This window comes from Chrysochloris asiatica, unplaced genomic scaffold, assembly GCF_000296735.1.
Source record: "Chrysochloris asiatica unplaced genomic scaffold, ChrAsi1.0 scaffold00003, whole genome shotgun sequence".
Classification (NCBI taxonomy): Eukaryota; Metazoa; Chordata; class Mammalia; order Afrosoricida; family Chrysochloridae; genus Chrysochloris; species Chrysochloris asiatica.
The window spans coordinates 21,035,777-21,052,334 of NW_006408521.1; positions in this window are offsets into that span (position 1 = coordinate 21,035,777).

The window sequence follows — 16,558 nt, forward strand, 5'->3', positions numbered from 1 at the left end:
AAGCTTGGGCTGTAAGCTCCCTCTACTAAAGACTGGGCTCTCATACTCCAGCTCTACCAGCTGAGTCCTCGGCTCAGGAGGATTGAGAGAGCTCCCTGTGCTTCTAGACAAGGGCTCCAGTGGCCTAACAGTTGTCCTTGGAACCAAGTTGTTAGAGCAAAAGAGCACAGAAGCTAGGAAACTGGCACAAAAATCCACAAAAGGGGTTGCTGTGGGTCTGGGAGGAGCACAGACAGGCTCCCCTCCACTTCCCTTCCTTGTTTCCTATCACAGGCCCTTATTTATTTCCTCCACAACACAAGCCATCAGTTTAAAGTAGTTTATATAAATAATTGTCTGCTTCCCCCACAAAAATGAAATCTCCAGGAGTGTAGTGAGCATGCTTACCTTGGTGACCCATGTATCCAGAACAGAGATGACCTATGGAGGCTTCATGACAATTGGCACAATGAATGGAAGAATAAATGAATCTTCCTTTGGACACCTACAGTAATAAAGCAACTTGTTTCCTTTTCAAAGGCCCTAACGCAAAGTCTTCCCCAAGACTGAGATGAAACCTGCATCCCTGTCACTTCTAGTCTCGTTTCTGGAACTACTCAGATGACTATGAACTCTCCCATGTGAGTCCCTGAAGTATTTCATCCATACTAATGAACCCCAATTCCTCCAAAGATTCTTTAACATGAATTTTAGACCCATTCGCATCTGTGAGTTGATTGGTGGTGGAGGTGTGCCATCTAATTGGTTCTGAGTTTCTGAGGCTGTAAATCTTTATGGGAGCAGAAAGCCTCATCTTTGTCCCATAGAGTAGCTGGTGGATTTGAACTGCTGACTTTGCAGTTAGCCAACCCAACACATAACCACTATGCCACCACAGCTCCTTATGACCTGACTAGTCCAACCAAATTCTTCTTCTCTATCCACACAATGAATAACAGTCCCTTTCATGCCATCCTGAATATGCTCCATCTTAGAAGGTAAATTGGGTCAAGTTACATGAGAATTTGGAGAGTTAAGCTGAAGATGAACCAGTCAGTCAATCCAGGTTTGAATCCCAGCTCTACTTCTCCTTGGATGAATGATCTTGGGCAAAATATTTAATTTTCCTAAACCCCATCACTTCATTTGTAATATGGGAAAAATAAAAGAAACCATATAACAAAATTGTTTCTTAAAAAAAAAAAAAGAAGAAAAGAAAAACTCAATGCCATCAAGCCTATTCTGACCCATAGTGACTCTATATGATGAAGTAGAACTGCTTTTAAGCATTTCCAAGACTGTAAATCTTTGCAGGAGCAGATAGCCTCATCATCTCTGAGGATCCGCCAGTGGGTGTGAACTTCAGACCTTATGGTTAGCAGCCTAATGCATAATCCTTTGCACCACCAAGCCACCTTAGAGTTGTTGTAAGGTTATGCTAAATATAAGATTGCTGTTTGTTGTTGTTGTTAAGTGCTGTCGAGTCAGTTCCAACCTATATAGTAATCCTGTATAGGGTTTCCAAGGAGCAGCTGGTGAGCTTGAACCGCCAACCTTGCAGTTCATATGGCTTTGCAGTCTGGCACATTAACCCACAGAGCCACACCAGGACAGAGATAAAAGGTATATTTATATATCTTATATAAATATGTGATATATTTATATAAATACAAATATAAGTAAACAGCTTAGTGGCACTGTATGTGGGTCACTGTTAAGGGCTCAGAACTTCCCTTAACTTTGTGTCTAGTCTAAAGGCTCTCTGTTTACCTTCGAGCTAGTTTTTTCCAGTCCTGGAAACTCAGCCCTATTTCAGATACCTCTCCTTTCCTTGAGTCATGATAAGACTCCTTAGTTCCTGTGTCCAGATGCTCTCGTGACTGTTATCTCTTCCTATTTTCTCATCCTCATCCTCACTCTAGGTTCTATAGCTCTGTTGCACTTAATCTGTATTTAACCTGGTAACAGGAAAATTGCATAGCCTCTATCAAATTGGGGACGTTTTCTTCTATGCCAACTTTGCTAGGTTTATATAAAATGTACTTGTAGTATTGGTCTTGGAGTCCTGATGTGGTGCTGTGGAGTAAGCACTAGACTGATAACCACTAGGTCAGTGAATCAAACCCACCAGCTGCTCTTTGGAAGCCCAATACAGGGTGGCTATGAGTGGGAACCAACTTGATGGCACTTAACAACTACAATAGTTGTTGTTGTTGTTGTTGTTAGGTTCCATTGAGTTGGTACCGACTCATAAAGACCCTATGCACAGCAGAACAAAACACTGCCAGATCCTAGGCCAACCTCACTACTGTTGTCACGCTTGAGCTCACCTTGAATTTTTATGTGGAGAATGAAAGACTGAAAATCAGGGAAGTGGGTGATAAGTAGGTTGGCCTAGGAGGTATCCTGAGAATATCACAAGAAAGAATTGAGGCCACATGGGCAGGCTAGGGTATAATGAAGCATCCCGTCCTAAGGGACTGTCATGGTACTGATAGTTACCCCTCATACTCTGATCTTAATTCTCTTGTGAGTTAAAGACTCTAGTGAACTCTTGAGGATAGAAATGACAAAGTTACTTAAAATTAAAAGAGAAACTATGAATTTCTAAGATGTTTTTGGTAAAAATTGGAGCAGAAAACTGAAACCTCATCCTTTTTCACATGCGAGCTTTCTGAAAGTGGATCTAGCCCTGGTTTCCCATTCCCATTCCAATCAGCTTCTATGAAAACCACTTCTTGTTCTTGCAGTGGACAGATCAAGCCTCTTTTTCTCCCTGATGGAAATTCAGGAAAGAAACTAATTCCCAATAGAGGTAAAAGTTGACCACAGTACCATCCAAAAGGGCTTTTAATGATTTCAATCTTGCATGTGAGAGCATTGGCTGGTTGGCTGCTTACTCTACACTGTCAGCTTGACAGAAAGATTAGGAGAAGGACGTGGTTTAGCCATTTTGACAGGAAAGCTCTTTGGATGGAAAAAAAAAAAAAAATTGCAAGTACAACCTGCTGGAAATTTTTTCAGTAAAAGTGTTTGTGAAGAGCATCCCAAATAAAGTAATAAACATTAATATACAGCCATTTCTCAATAAGCAAGCCTGCATACAAATGCTGTGGGACTGGCAAAAGGGAAGGTCATTCTAACATGAAAATTACTTAGTGTGGAGTCTACTACTGACTGGTATTCTACCCCTACTATGGGATTACTTTTTTGTTGTTTTTACATGATCAATGGAAAACTGGGTAACATGCCCCCACCCTCCACCAGATAACCAAGAGTTGAGAGTGCTTGCTTGGTTCCTTTACTCAGTTCCACTCTTAACAACTGCAAGGGGGTGAAGACAATGAAAACTAAGCAACCTGTCATAAAGAGAAAGTTTAAACAAACCAGTAATGTGCCAGACAGCTTTGGAACAGTCTCAGAAGGTGACAAGTAAATAAAGTCTATGAAGCAAAGTTGCAGGAACTGGCATGGCCTTAAAACAGAGCACACAATGAGCTAATATGGTGGCTGTTTTCCTGTACTGTAAACGACATCAGCTATACATTTCACAAGCATTTGCCATGCTCAGCTGGTAGTGGCGTCCTGGAAAAGGCCTGGGCTCATTTGTGCTGTGACAGTTAAGGTTTTGCGTCAACTTGACTGGTCCAGGATCCTCAGTGGTTTGGCAGATGAGATGTAGTTATCCCCATAATGAGATCTAATATAATGTAATGAGCTCTATGATGAGTTCTGCTATGAGCAGCCAGTCAACTGAAAGGATGTTTCCTCAGGAGTGTGGCCTGCTTCCATTATATTAGACACTCAGGCAAAGTTTGTTTGCTCTTTACTGGGTCTGGATCTTACATCTGGATTGTCCTCCAACCTCTAGTTCTTTGGATTTAAGCCAGTGACCTACTCTATTGCCTGCCAGACCTGCTAGCCAATCTTGGTTCATCTGACCTAGACTTGGGGTTCTTTATAAGTACATATAAAAAGAAGTTTATATCAAGCCATTTCCTTGATAACGTGTCTCTTTAGATATACATATATAAGTGTCACTGGTTTGACGTCTTTAGAGTACCCAGCCTAAGACATGTGTCAATGGATGACAGCCTCCTCCCACTCTAGGCTTCTGTTTCTGACTTTGTCAGTTTATAAGGTTGGGTTACTTTGTGGTCCCCAGCCAAGACCTCTTTTGTTGTTATTGTTAAGTGCCATCGAGGCAGTTCCGACTCATAGCAACCCTGTATAGGGTTTCAAATGCTTTAAGTCTTCACATGAGCAAAAAGCCTCATCTTTTTCCCACGGAGTGGCCTGTACACTAGAACAACTGACCTTGTGGTTTGCAGTCCAATGCCTATCCTGTAGAGCCACCACGCTTCCAAGACTTCCTTTAAGGCTCCACAAAATGAAAAAGTGTTTGGACATCTCAGACCACTCTAAAGATATAGTGTTGTTAGGTGTTGTCAAGTCAGTTCCGACTTATAGTGACCTTATGCACAACAGAACAAAACCCTGCCCAGTCCTGCGTCATCCTCACAATAGTACGTTTAAGCCCATTGCTGCTGCGACTGTGTCAATCCATCTCCTTGTTGGATTGGGCTTTCTCTTTTTCACTGACCCTCCACTATACCTAGCACGATGTCCTTCTTCAGGGACTGGTCACTTCTCATAATACGTTTGAAGTATGAGAGGCAAAATCTCTCTATCCTGGCTTCTAAAGAACATTCTGGCTGTACTTCTTCCAACACAAATTTATTTGTTCTTCTAGCAGTCCACAGAAATTTTTATATTCTTATCCAACACCATAATTTAAATACATCAGTTCTTCTGCAGTCATCTTTATTCATTGTCCAACTTTCACATGCATATGAGGATATTGAAAATACCATGGCTTGGAACAGGTGCACCAAAGCCCTTAAACTGACATCTTTGTACTTGAACACTTTAAAGAGGTCTTGTGCATCAGGAGTGGAGAATATCCGGCCTTGGGCCCTATTATTATTGTTGTTATGTGCCGTGGAGTCAGTTCCAGCTCATAGCGACCCTGTACAAGGTTTCCGAGGCTGTAAATCTTTACTGGAGCAGAAAGCCTCATCTTTCTCTCGTGGAACAGCTGGCAGGTTTGAACTGCTGACCTTGCGGCTTGCAGCCTGATTCGCAACCACTACGCTACCAGAGCTCCTGTTGGGTCATATAAGGCCCAAGAAATCAGTTGGTCTGGTCCTGCCAATGCAACCACAGTTCTAGCCATCATATATTTGTTGTTGTTAAGTGCCGTCAAGGGGATTCCAACCCATAGTGACCCTGTATAGGGTTTCCAAGGAGCAGCTGGTGAGCTTGAACCGCAGACCTTGCAGTTCAAAATGGCTTAGCAGTCTGGCACATTAACCCACAGCACCACACCAGGCCTCCAGCCATCATATTAGGGGTAAGTTGATTAAATGTTTGACCAAATATAGCAGGATAATTTTTAAGCTGATAATTTTATATGCCCCATGAATGATGTCGTACATTTTGGCAGAAAAAATATTCCTCACCCCTGGCCTAATGCAATATGTTGTTTGATTTCTTGACTGTTGCTTCCATAAGTGTTGTATATGGATCCAAGCAAAATGAAGTCTTTGACAACATCACTCTTTTCTCCATTTATCATGATGTTCTTTATTGGTCTGGTGGTGAGGGTTATTATTAATTTTTTTACATTGAGGTGCAAACCCATACTGAAGGCTGTGGTCTTTGATCTTCATCAGTTAGTACTTTAAATCCCTTATCCTTTTAGCACACATAGTTTTATAATCTGCATATTGCAAATTGTTCCTCCAATCCTATGACATGTTCTTCATATAATCCAGCTTCTCAGATTATTTGCTCAGTGTACAGATTGAATAAATATGGTGAAAGAATACAACCCTGGTGTACACCTTTCCTAATTTAAAACAATTCAGTGTCCCCTTGCTCTGTTTGAATGACCACCTCTTGGTATGTACAGGTTCCTCTGGAATACTCATTCTCTGCAATGTTGTCACTAGCTTGTCATGATCCACACAATCTACAGCATAGTTAGTAAAGCACAGGTAAACATCTTTCTAGCATTCTCTACTTTCAGCCAAAATCCATCTGACCTCAGCAGTGATATCCCTCATTCCACATCTTCATCAGAATCTGGCTTGAACCTCTGGCAGTTCCCAGTCAGTGTACTATTACAGCCATTTTTAAATTATCTTTAGCAAAATTTTACTTACATATGATATTAGTGATATTGTCCAATGATTTCTACATTGTGTTGGCTTACTTGTACTTAGAATTTCAAACTCCAGGTATTTGTACATTTAATTAAAATACTTGACTTTTTCTTCTTGAGCTGCCCTTTGAAATTTTCTGTTAAGTTCTTTTACCCCCTCATTTCTTCTATTTGCTTTAGCATCTATGTTGGAGAGCAAGTTTCGGAGTCTCTTCTGAAGCCATTTTGGTCTTTTCCTTCTTTCTTGTCTTCTTATTGACCTTTTGCTTTCTTTCTGTATAATGTTCTTGATGTCATCCCACAACACTTCTGGTCTGTTCAATAGTGCCTAATGCATCAAATTTGTTCTTGAGATAATCTCTAAATTCAAGTGGGATATGTTCAATTTAAAATTTTGGCTATCATGGACTTGTTTTAACTTTCTTCATCTTCAGCCTGAAGTTGCAGATAGTAATTGATGGCCTGTTTAACAATTAGCCTGGTCTTATTTTGGCTAATGATACGGAACTTTCCCACCATCTCTTCCCACAGATATAGTCAATTTGATTTCTGTGTATGTTGTCTGGTGAGGTCCATGTATATAGTCATCTTTTATGTTGCTTAAAAAAAGTATTTTCAATGAAGAAGTCATTGGTCTTGCAAATTTCTATCATGCAATCTACAGCATCATTTCTGTCACCAAGGCCATATTTTCCAACTACTGATCCTTTCTCTTTGTTTCCAACATTTGCATTCCAATCACCAGTAATTATTAACACATCTTCATTGCATGTTTGGTTAATTTCGTACTCAAGAAGTTGGTAGAATTCTTCCATTTCATCCTCACTGGCTTTAGTAATTGGTGCTTAAATTTGAATAATAGTGGTATTAGCTGGTCTTCCTTGTATGTGTATAGATATTATCCTATCACAGAAAGCATTATACTTCAAGACAGATCGTGAAATGTTCTTTTGCTGATGAATGTGATGCCATTCCTCTTCAATTTGTCATTCCCAGCATAGTAAACCATATAATTGTCGGATTCAAAATGGCCAATAGCAGTCCATTTCAGCTCACTAATGCCTAGGATAGCAATCTTTATGTGTCCCATTTCATTTTTGACAACTTCCAACTTTCCTACTTAGTACATTCCATGTTTCAATTATTAATAGGTGCTTACAGTTGTTTCTCCTCATATTGAGGTGTGCCCCATCATCAAATGAAGGTCCCAAAAACTCTACTCCATTTGCATCTTCATGGTCAACTCTACTTTGAGGAGGCAGCTCTTCCCTAGACATATTTTGAGTGCCTACTGAGGGCTCATCTTCTGGCACAATATCTTTCAGTATTCTGGTGCTATTCTTCATGTTTCAATATTCTGGTGCTATCTGGCAGTGTTCAACTGCCATTGATAAGGTTTTTGATGTCTAAACTTTCAGAAGTAGTTCAGCTCTCCTTCTTCCTAGTCTGTCTTAGTCTGGAAGTGCAGCTGAAACCTGTCCACCATGGTGTACCCTGCTAGTATTTAAAATACCGGTGGCATAATGTCTAGCTTCACAGCAACATGCAAGCCCACCACGGTATGAAAAACTGACAGACGAGTAGATAGCTACAAAGATATAGTAATCATAAGTTATTACATAGTAAAGGCATTTATGTAGTGATCAAATCATTCACACATGGGACTCATGAGGAAACAGAACAACAAAAGAGTTGTCTGGCGATAACAGTTTGGAACCAGATTAAAATCATTGCATCTTAAAATTCTTATGGTGCCTACTTCATGTAGGAATCTTAGCACCTATGATGGTGCCTCCTTAGCACACATGATTGTGGTGTGCTCAACCAATTTCAAACATACACAAACATGTTGTTGTTAAGTGCCATCAAATTCATTCTGACTCATAGAGACCTTTTATAGGGTTTCTGAGGAGCGACTGCTGGGTTTGTACTGTCAACCTTGCAGTTAGCAATTTAGTGCTTATCCAACAGTATCACAACAGGACACAAACATAAAGTGAACATAAAACAAAATCCCATGTACCCATCCTCCAACTCCAAGAATTCTCATTGCATGGTCAATATAGCTTTTCTATGATCCCACCCACTGGCCCCTAACCCCACCAACCTCACCACAGAGATGGTTTTGAAGCAAATTCCAGACATATAGTTTCACCCTAAATATATCAATATTTCTCTCAAAAGAAAGAACTTACTTTATAAATGCAACTGATCACTGGGTGCTGTAAATGGTTTGCACCTGCCTACTAACCAAAAAAAGTTGGTGGCTCCAACCCACCCAATAGTACCACAGAAGAAAAGTCCTAGCCATCTTTTTCTGTGAAGATTAAGCTAAGAATATAGAACAATTCTATACATGGGTCACCCTCAGTTGGCGTCAACTTGACAAGTTTGGTTTTACATAAATGTAACCACAATATCAGGAACGCGCCTAAACATTAACAATACTGCCTGTCTCAGTTCTCTCGTGCTGCTATAACATAAATACCACAAGTGGATTACCAAATAGAAATGTATTCTTTCACAATTTAGGAGTCTAGACCCAAATCTAGGGTGCGAATCTTAGGAGGTTTTCTTTCTCTATTGGTCCTGGAGGAAGGCCTTTGTCTCTTCTGAGCTTCTCCTCTGGTCAACCTTCATGTGCTTGTCATCTCTCTTTCCCCATTTTTCCTCAGCTCACATGTTTAATCTCAAAACAGATTAATTTAAGATACACGCTACAGGAATCCTACTTCATTAGCATAATAACACAGATAGCCCACTCCATAACGGAATTATAACCAGAGGTGTGTTGCTGTTGTTGTTAGGCGCCATCCAGTTTGTTATGACTCACAGTGACCATATGCATAACAGAATGAAACATCCTCACAATTGTTTTATGCTTGAGTCCATTGTTGCTAACACTGTGTCGATCCATCTTTTTGTGGGTTTTCCTCGTTTGTTGCTGACCCTCCAATCAACCAAACATGAGGTCCTTCTCCAGGGAGTGATCCCTCCTGACACGTCCAAAGAATGAGAGATGAAGGAGAACTCTGGCAGTACTTCTTCCAAGATAGACTTGTTTGTTCTTCCAGCAATCCATGGTACTTTCAATATTCTTTGCCAACACTATAATGCACATGAATCGATTCTTCTACAGTCTTCCATTTTCATTGTCCAACTTTCATATGCATATGGTGGTGGTGGTTGTGTCCCATGGAGTCCGTTCCAACTCATAGCAACCCTGCATAGGGTTTCTGAGGCTGTAAGACTTTACGGGAGCAGAAAGCCTCATCTTTATCCCACGGAACTGCTGGTAGTTTCGAACTGCTGACCTTGAGGTTAGCAGCCTGACTTGTAACCATTACACTACCAGAGCTCCTTATATGCCTATGAGGCTATTGAAAATACAATGGTTTAGGTCAGGTGCATCTTAGTCCTCAAATTTATATCTTTGCTATTGAACACTTTAAATAGGTCTTTTGTAACAGATTTGCTTAATGCAATATGTCATTTGATTTCTAGACTGCTGCTTCTGTGAGTGTTAATTGTGGGTCCAAGCAAAATGAAGTCTGTTGACAACTTCAGTATTTTCTCCATTTATTATGGTGTTATTTATTGGTCCCGTTTCTTTACATTGAAGTGCAATCCAGACTGAAGACCGCAGTCGTTCATCTTCATCAGTATTTTAAGTCCATTTTGCTTCCAGCAACCTAGGTTGTGTCATCTACATATTGCAGGTTATTAATGAGTCTTCCTCCAATCCTGATGCCATGTTCTTTATATAATCCAGCTTCTCAGATTATTTGTTCTGCATATAGATTGAATACATAGGGTGAAAGGATACAACCCTGATGCACACCTTTCCTGATTTTAAACCATTCAGTATCCCCTTGTTCTGTTCTAGCAATTGCTTCTTGGTTTATGTACCTCATGAACATAATTAAATGTTCAAGAACCCCCATTATTCACAATGTTATCCATAGATTGTTATGTTCCACACAGTTGAATGCCTTTGTATAGTCAATAAAGCACAAGTAAACTTCTTTCTGGCATTCTTTGCTGTCAAACAAGATCCAGCTGATGTCAGCAATGATATACCTGGTTACCCTTCCTCTTCTGAATCTGATCTTGCATTTCTGGCAACTGCCTGTCAATGTACTGCTGCAACCATGTGTTAATTATCTTGAACAAAATTTTACTTGCATGTAATATTAATGATATTGTTCAATGATTTTTGCATACCATTGAGTCACCTTTTTTTGGGAATGGGCACAAATAAATTTCTTCCAATTGATTGTCCAGTTGCTGTCTTCCAAATTCATTGGCATAGTTAAGTGAGTGCTCCAGTGCTGCATCAGTTTGTTGAAACATTTGAATCTGTATTCTGTCCATTCCTGGGGTCTTGTTTTTTTTGCCAATGCCTTCAGTGCAGTGTGGACTTCTTCCTTCAATACCATTAGTTCTTGATCAGATGTTACCTCTTGAAATGGTTGAGCCCCAGCCAATTCTTTCTGGTAAAGTGACTCTACATATTCCTTCCATCTTCTTCTTCTTTTTTGAAACTTTTTATTGTGAATTGAGTGAAGGTTTACAGAGAAGATAATCAGTTTTACATCAAACAAATCATACACTTTAAAAAAAAATGTTTTTATTGTGAATTGAGTGAAGGTTTACAGAGAAGATAATCAGTTTTACATCAAACAAATCATACACTTTATTCATCTCAATGATTGCACTCCACTCCATGTAACAACAGCTATCCCACTTCCTCCCTGTGGTTCTTACACCTTACTAATATTGTCCCTCCTATATCCCTGCATGACTGTAAATTGGGCCAAGAGGCTGAGTCCCATTCCAGACCTGAAGGGAGATGAAGGGCTATAGTCTCAGGTTCCTCCAGGCTTTTTCTGACTAGTAAGCACAGTCTTTTTAAATATAATTTTAAATTTTGTTTCACATTTTATCCCATTCTACCCGGGACCTTCTGATGTGATCCTTTTTAGAGTAGTTGGTATAGGTAGCCAGGCACTATCTAGTTCTCATCTCAGAGTTGTGGTGACTGATGTTCACATGTTTCATTGATTCATTGGACTAGCTGATTCCAAGCATCTTCAATTGTCATCACTCTTCTTTCTTCCACACATGGAGAGACCAACAGCTGTACCTTAGATGGCCACGTATGAGCTTTTAAGACTGCTACTCACCAAAGTGGATGTAGAACATTGTAGATTGTCCTTCCATCTTCTTTTGATGCTTCCTACAATTTTTTTTATTGTGAATTGAGTGAAGGTTTACAGACAAGATCATCAGCTTTCCATTCAACCAATCAGACACTTTGTTTCATCTCAATGCTAACATTCTCTCCATGCAACAAGAGTTATCCTGCTTCCTCCCTGTGGTTCCTGTTTGCACTGCACCCATCTTCCTATCCCTTCTCAACTTTGCCCTGAGGATTTTGAACAATTGCCTATTCTATGGTGAGCATACCTTATTAGTGTTGTTGTCCTCCCCTGTAAACCTGTAACTGCTTGGCTAAAAATTGGGCCACAAGGGTGAGTTTCTTTCCAGACCTGAAGGACACTTGAGGGCCATAGTCTCAGTTTCCTCCAGCCTCTTTCTGTCCAGTAAACCTGGTCTTTTTTACTTTTTAAAAAAAATTTTTAGTTTTGTTCCACATTTTCTCCCACTCCATCTGGGACCCTCTAATATGATCCCTATCAAGGCAGTTGGTAGTGGTAGCTGGTGGTAGCTAGTTCTTCTGGTCTGAGTCATGGAGACTGATGTTTACATGTTCCATTAGTCTATTCGACTAATTGATTCCAAGCCTCTTCAATTCTTATCACTCTTCTTTCTTCCACACATGGAGACACCAATAGCTGCACCTTAGACAGCCATTCATGACCTTTTAATACCCCAGACTCTACCCACCAAAGTAGGGTACAGAACATTGTCTTTGTGGACTGTTATGCGAATAGACCATGATGTCCCTTGAGACTGATCCTGAGCCCCCAGGCCCCTAAATTCATTGCCTTAGGATGTTTGATAAAATCTAGAAAGTTTTCAACCTTTTGTCCATTGTATGCCCCACCACATTCATAGTTGTGTTTGCAAGAAAGGTAAAAAGACTCTTTTACAAATATCCTCTTTCAGACTTTTATATATTTGTGGGACTGGTGTAGTACTGTAGAAGAAGCAATGGATTGCAAATCACAAGGTCTGCGGTTCAAACCCACCAGCTGCTCCCCAGAAGCCCTGTAGAGGCTCGCTACGAGTTGAAAACAACTTAACAGCACTTAACAGCATAAACATATACATCCCTCTCTTCTTCCCTTACCTATTCAGCCTATGTCTCCATCCTTATATCTATACACAGAACACTGTTATTCCAAGGTTGTGCATATATCACTGTTTACATCTATCCCCTTTAACCCAGGCATACTTTCCTATGCCTTCCCCTATCTTCATTATTCATCTGCCACCCTCGCTCTTCTTGTATATTACCCTCCCTTGTCACTGGAGCTAACATGTATCTACCCCCAGCCAATGAATTATTCTCCCTTCCCTCCCATGCCTAGTAACATCAAAGAATGTTTCTTTTAGTCTGGAAACCTTTTCTTAAGCTTTTACAATAATGGCCTCATATAGTATTTGTCCTTTTGTGATTGGCTAATTTCACTCAGCATAATGCCCTCCAAGTTTATCCTAGTTATGAGGTGTTTTGCAGATTCAGTCTTTATGGAGCAGGTTGCCAAGTCTTTTCTCCTCCCTGGTGAGTGTGAAATACATACCTGTCAATTAGCAGTTGAGTGCTTCAGCCATCATGCCACCAGGGCTCCTTGGTTTAAATTAAGATCTAAATATTGCAATTGGATGATATGCATATGAAGCATCTTTTACTCTGTAGTCTCTGACCCTTCCTCTTATAATTTACTTATTGATGAAACTAGGTTATTTGTCCTGGAGAGTTTCCCACAATTTGGGTTTGGCTGACTGCCTCGCCATAATTTAACTTAATAGTGGTGGTGGTTATGTGCCATGGAGTCGGTTCCGACTCAAAGCGACCCTGTACAGGGTTTCTGAGGCTGTAAATCTTTATGGGAGCAGTTAGTCTCATCTTTCTCCCATGGAACAGCTGGTAGTTTTGAACTGCTGACCTTGAGATTCGCAGCCCAATTCATAACCACTACGCTACCAGAACTCCTTAATATGTACTTCCTATTTCCTATAAACTGGGAGCTAGATCAAGAGATTTGATCAGGTTCAGGTTTAATTTTTTTGGCAAGAATGCTTCATAGGTGACTTTTTGTACTCTCATCAGGATACATATTGTTGTTGGTTCCAAATCACTGTGACCCTGTATTGTTGTTGTTGTAAAGTGCCGTCGAGTCAGTTCCAACCCATAGCAACCCAGTATAGGGTTTCCTAGGAACTGCTGGTGAGCTTGAACCGCCAACCTTGCAGTTCAAACGGCTTTGCAGCTGGTAGGTTTGAATTACTAACCTTGAGGTTAGCAGTCCAGTGATTATCTTACAGTGACACCCCAGGATTCCCAGGACACATATAATGTCCTTTCTTTTCTTGATGTTAGCAGTCATTAATGAAGAGTGCCTGGATCCATTATTTCACATCAGAAATGCTGATGTGCAATCTATATCATTATTGATTATATATCATTATCTGTATAATTAAATGCTATTCCATCATTTCTTCTTCACGTGTTAGCTGGACTATTTCTTTTTTTTTTTTTAATTCCCCAACAAGATGGATTGGCACAGTGGCAGCAGCAGTGGGCTCAAATGCAACAACAACTGTGATGATGGCATGTGACCGGGAAGTGTTTCATTCCATTGTGCATAGAGTCCCTATGAGTCGGAATGAATTCGACAGCACCTCACAACAACATCAACTCTTTTGTGGTCCTGACCTACAGGTGGGAAAGAAAAAGCAAAACAAATGCTTATGTCTTCCCCTTTATTTACCACGTTTCAAAATATTAGGTTCATTCTCTAGCATTCTTCAAAAGACGACAATTGAGAGTTGACTTTGTAAGTATCATTACAAACTCAGGGTTTAAGTATATTTAATGTGTTTGAGTCTGGTAAAGATATTACCCTTATGGATGCTCAAGTTATCCTATTGTTGGCTAATAGAACTATCGTTGTTGTTAAGTGCTGTTAAGTAAATTCTAACTCATTGTGACCTGTATAAGGTTTCTGAGGAGCAGCTGGTGGGTTTGAACAGCACTGTGGTTCACCGTCCTGTGCTGATCTTACAGCACCATACCGGGACTGTGGACACCTCTTAATCTGCTCTTGAGTCCTTCTGTCCCAACTCCACTGGCATTTGATAGGTCCTTATTTTCTGTGAACTGTGCTTCTGAGATAATCTCTAAAGTCTTTCTTACTTGTGCTCTCAGAACAGAAAAAAGGAGCCCCCGACCTCAGCCTCACATATTACATGCATTGAAATACAAATTCTTTTCTTCTTCTCAGATCTCATAGGAAAGCATAGGAAAATTTTTTGGAAATTAGTTGACCAATTAAATGATGAAGGGAGGGGACATGCCAACTGGTCCCCTCAGGTCACAGGATGAGAGTTAAGGTGTCAGTGAAGGGGATGGGGTGGGAGGAGGTGTGGGCTATGCAGAGAAAGAGGGACTGCTTCTGCTTAAAGCTGACCCTTTCAGTCAAAGCCAAGTGGATGTCTATAAAAAAATGATTCCTCAGACAGCTAACTACCTCCTGCCATTCCCTGTCCCTTTTCTGCTGTTGGTTAGTGGGGATGGTTAGTTGGCTAAGGCACCTAGAACGGCTTTGAAATCTTGAGTTGGGTAAGGTGTGGGGAGGATAGCCTGTCCGCCCTAACTAGGTCAGCCTCTATCCTGAGTTTGGGTGGATCTAGTCACCACCTAGGAGTCCTGGGCACGGGCCAGCATCTGTCTTGCCCTGCCCTGCCCCAGCACATCCATGTCACAACTGGTGGCAGGGAGAATGTGACTCCAGACTTCAAGGAAGTGGGTTTTGGAGAAAAGATGTGATGAAAGGCCTATGTGGGGAGTGTGGGGCATTTTTTGAACATTTATACACATAAGCCAGTATTTGTGCTTTTCCCCGAAGCAGTCTTGATGCTTCTGGATTGGACATTCCAAGTCAGTATTCAGATGCTCTGGTGAGATCTAGACTGCATAGGCCAGTCTCTTTCTCAGTCCTTTCTCTTCAGTCTTTAGTTCTTAGTTGTCATGGAGAGATGATAAGACAGTCTTTGGCATTATTTGGCGTGGGTCTTCTGCCTTTCATTTAAAGTTGGTAGAAATCCACCATTTTGTAAGAGCTCACCTGGGTCACCATGATTCTCCTTTTTCTTAGAAGGGTCCTGATAGCCAAGGTTGACTCGCCTAAACCGCCACATCTGTATGACCCTGCCCCCAGTCATAGAATTAGTCAAGGAACAGACACCTGGGCAAAATTCTCTCATCTGAGAACTCAGAACAAGCAGATGTAGAGGCTGTGTGTTCCTGAAACTGAGTCACATCAATGGCATGAGGTCCATGGACGTTGGCTGCCAGGATGTCTGGAGTTGTCCTAATTCCTTCTTTTCCCAAAACTTCATTGCTCATCTCTTCCTTCAATTATGTGACACAGTCAGTATCCTTCAAAAAACAATTATTTGTTGCTTGTTAGCTTGAACTAACCTAACCTGAATACACGTATGTCCACACAATCTAAAACCATTGTTAGAAGGAGCACTGATCTAGGAACCAAAGTACCTGGATTCACATCTTTCCCTCTGACAATTCCATCCCGGTCACCACATCTTTTAAATCTCTGTTTTACTGTAAGGTGAAGCTATAAGGTGCAATAAGAAAAATAATGATAATAATACCTATCACTTTTTTGTACTTTTTATACCAGGAACTGTGCTAATTGCTTGACATAATTTATTTATTTTTAATCCAATCCTCAGAAAGTTTCCTGTGTTTATTAGAATGTCTTTGACTCTAAGATATAACACAGCTCAAAATATCTTAAATAAAGAAATACCTTATTTCTTACGTAACACGAGGAGTCCTGGGGTGGTACTGTAGAATAAGCACTGGACTGCTAACCTCAAGGTCAGCAGTTCAAACTCACCAACTGCTCCTTGGAAACCCTCTACAGGATCAATATGAGTTGGAACTGGCTTCACGGCACTTACACAATGTAACACGAAGGCTTTAGGAAGGCAGCTTCAGAGTTGGTTAATTAGAGGCTCAATGATGTCTTTGGGAACCAGGTTCTTTTACCTTTTGCTCTGATCTCAGTTGGTTTGGGTCTCCAGCTAGCTCCTCTAAATAGCTATACATGATGTCATGATGTTGCACTTTCCAGCATC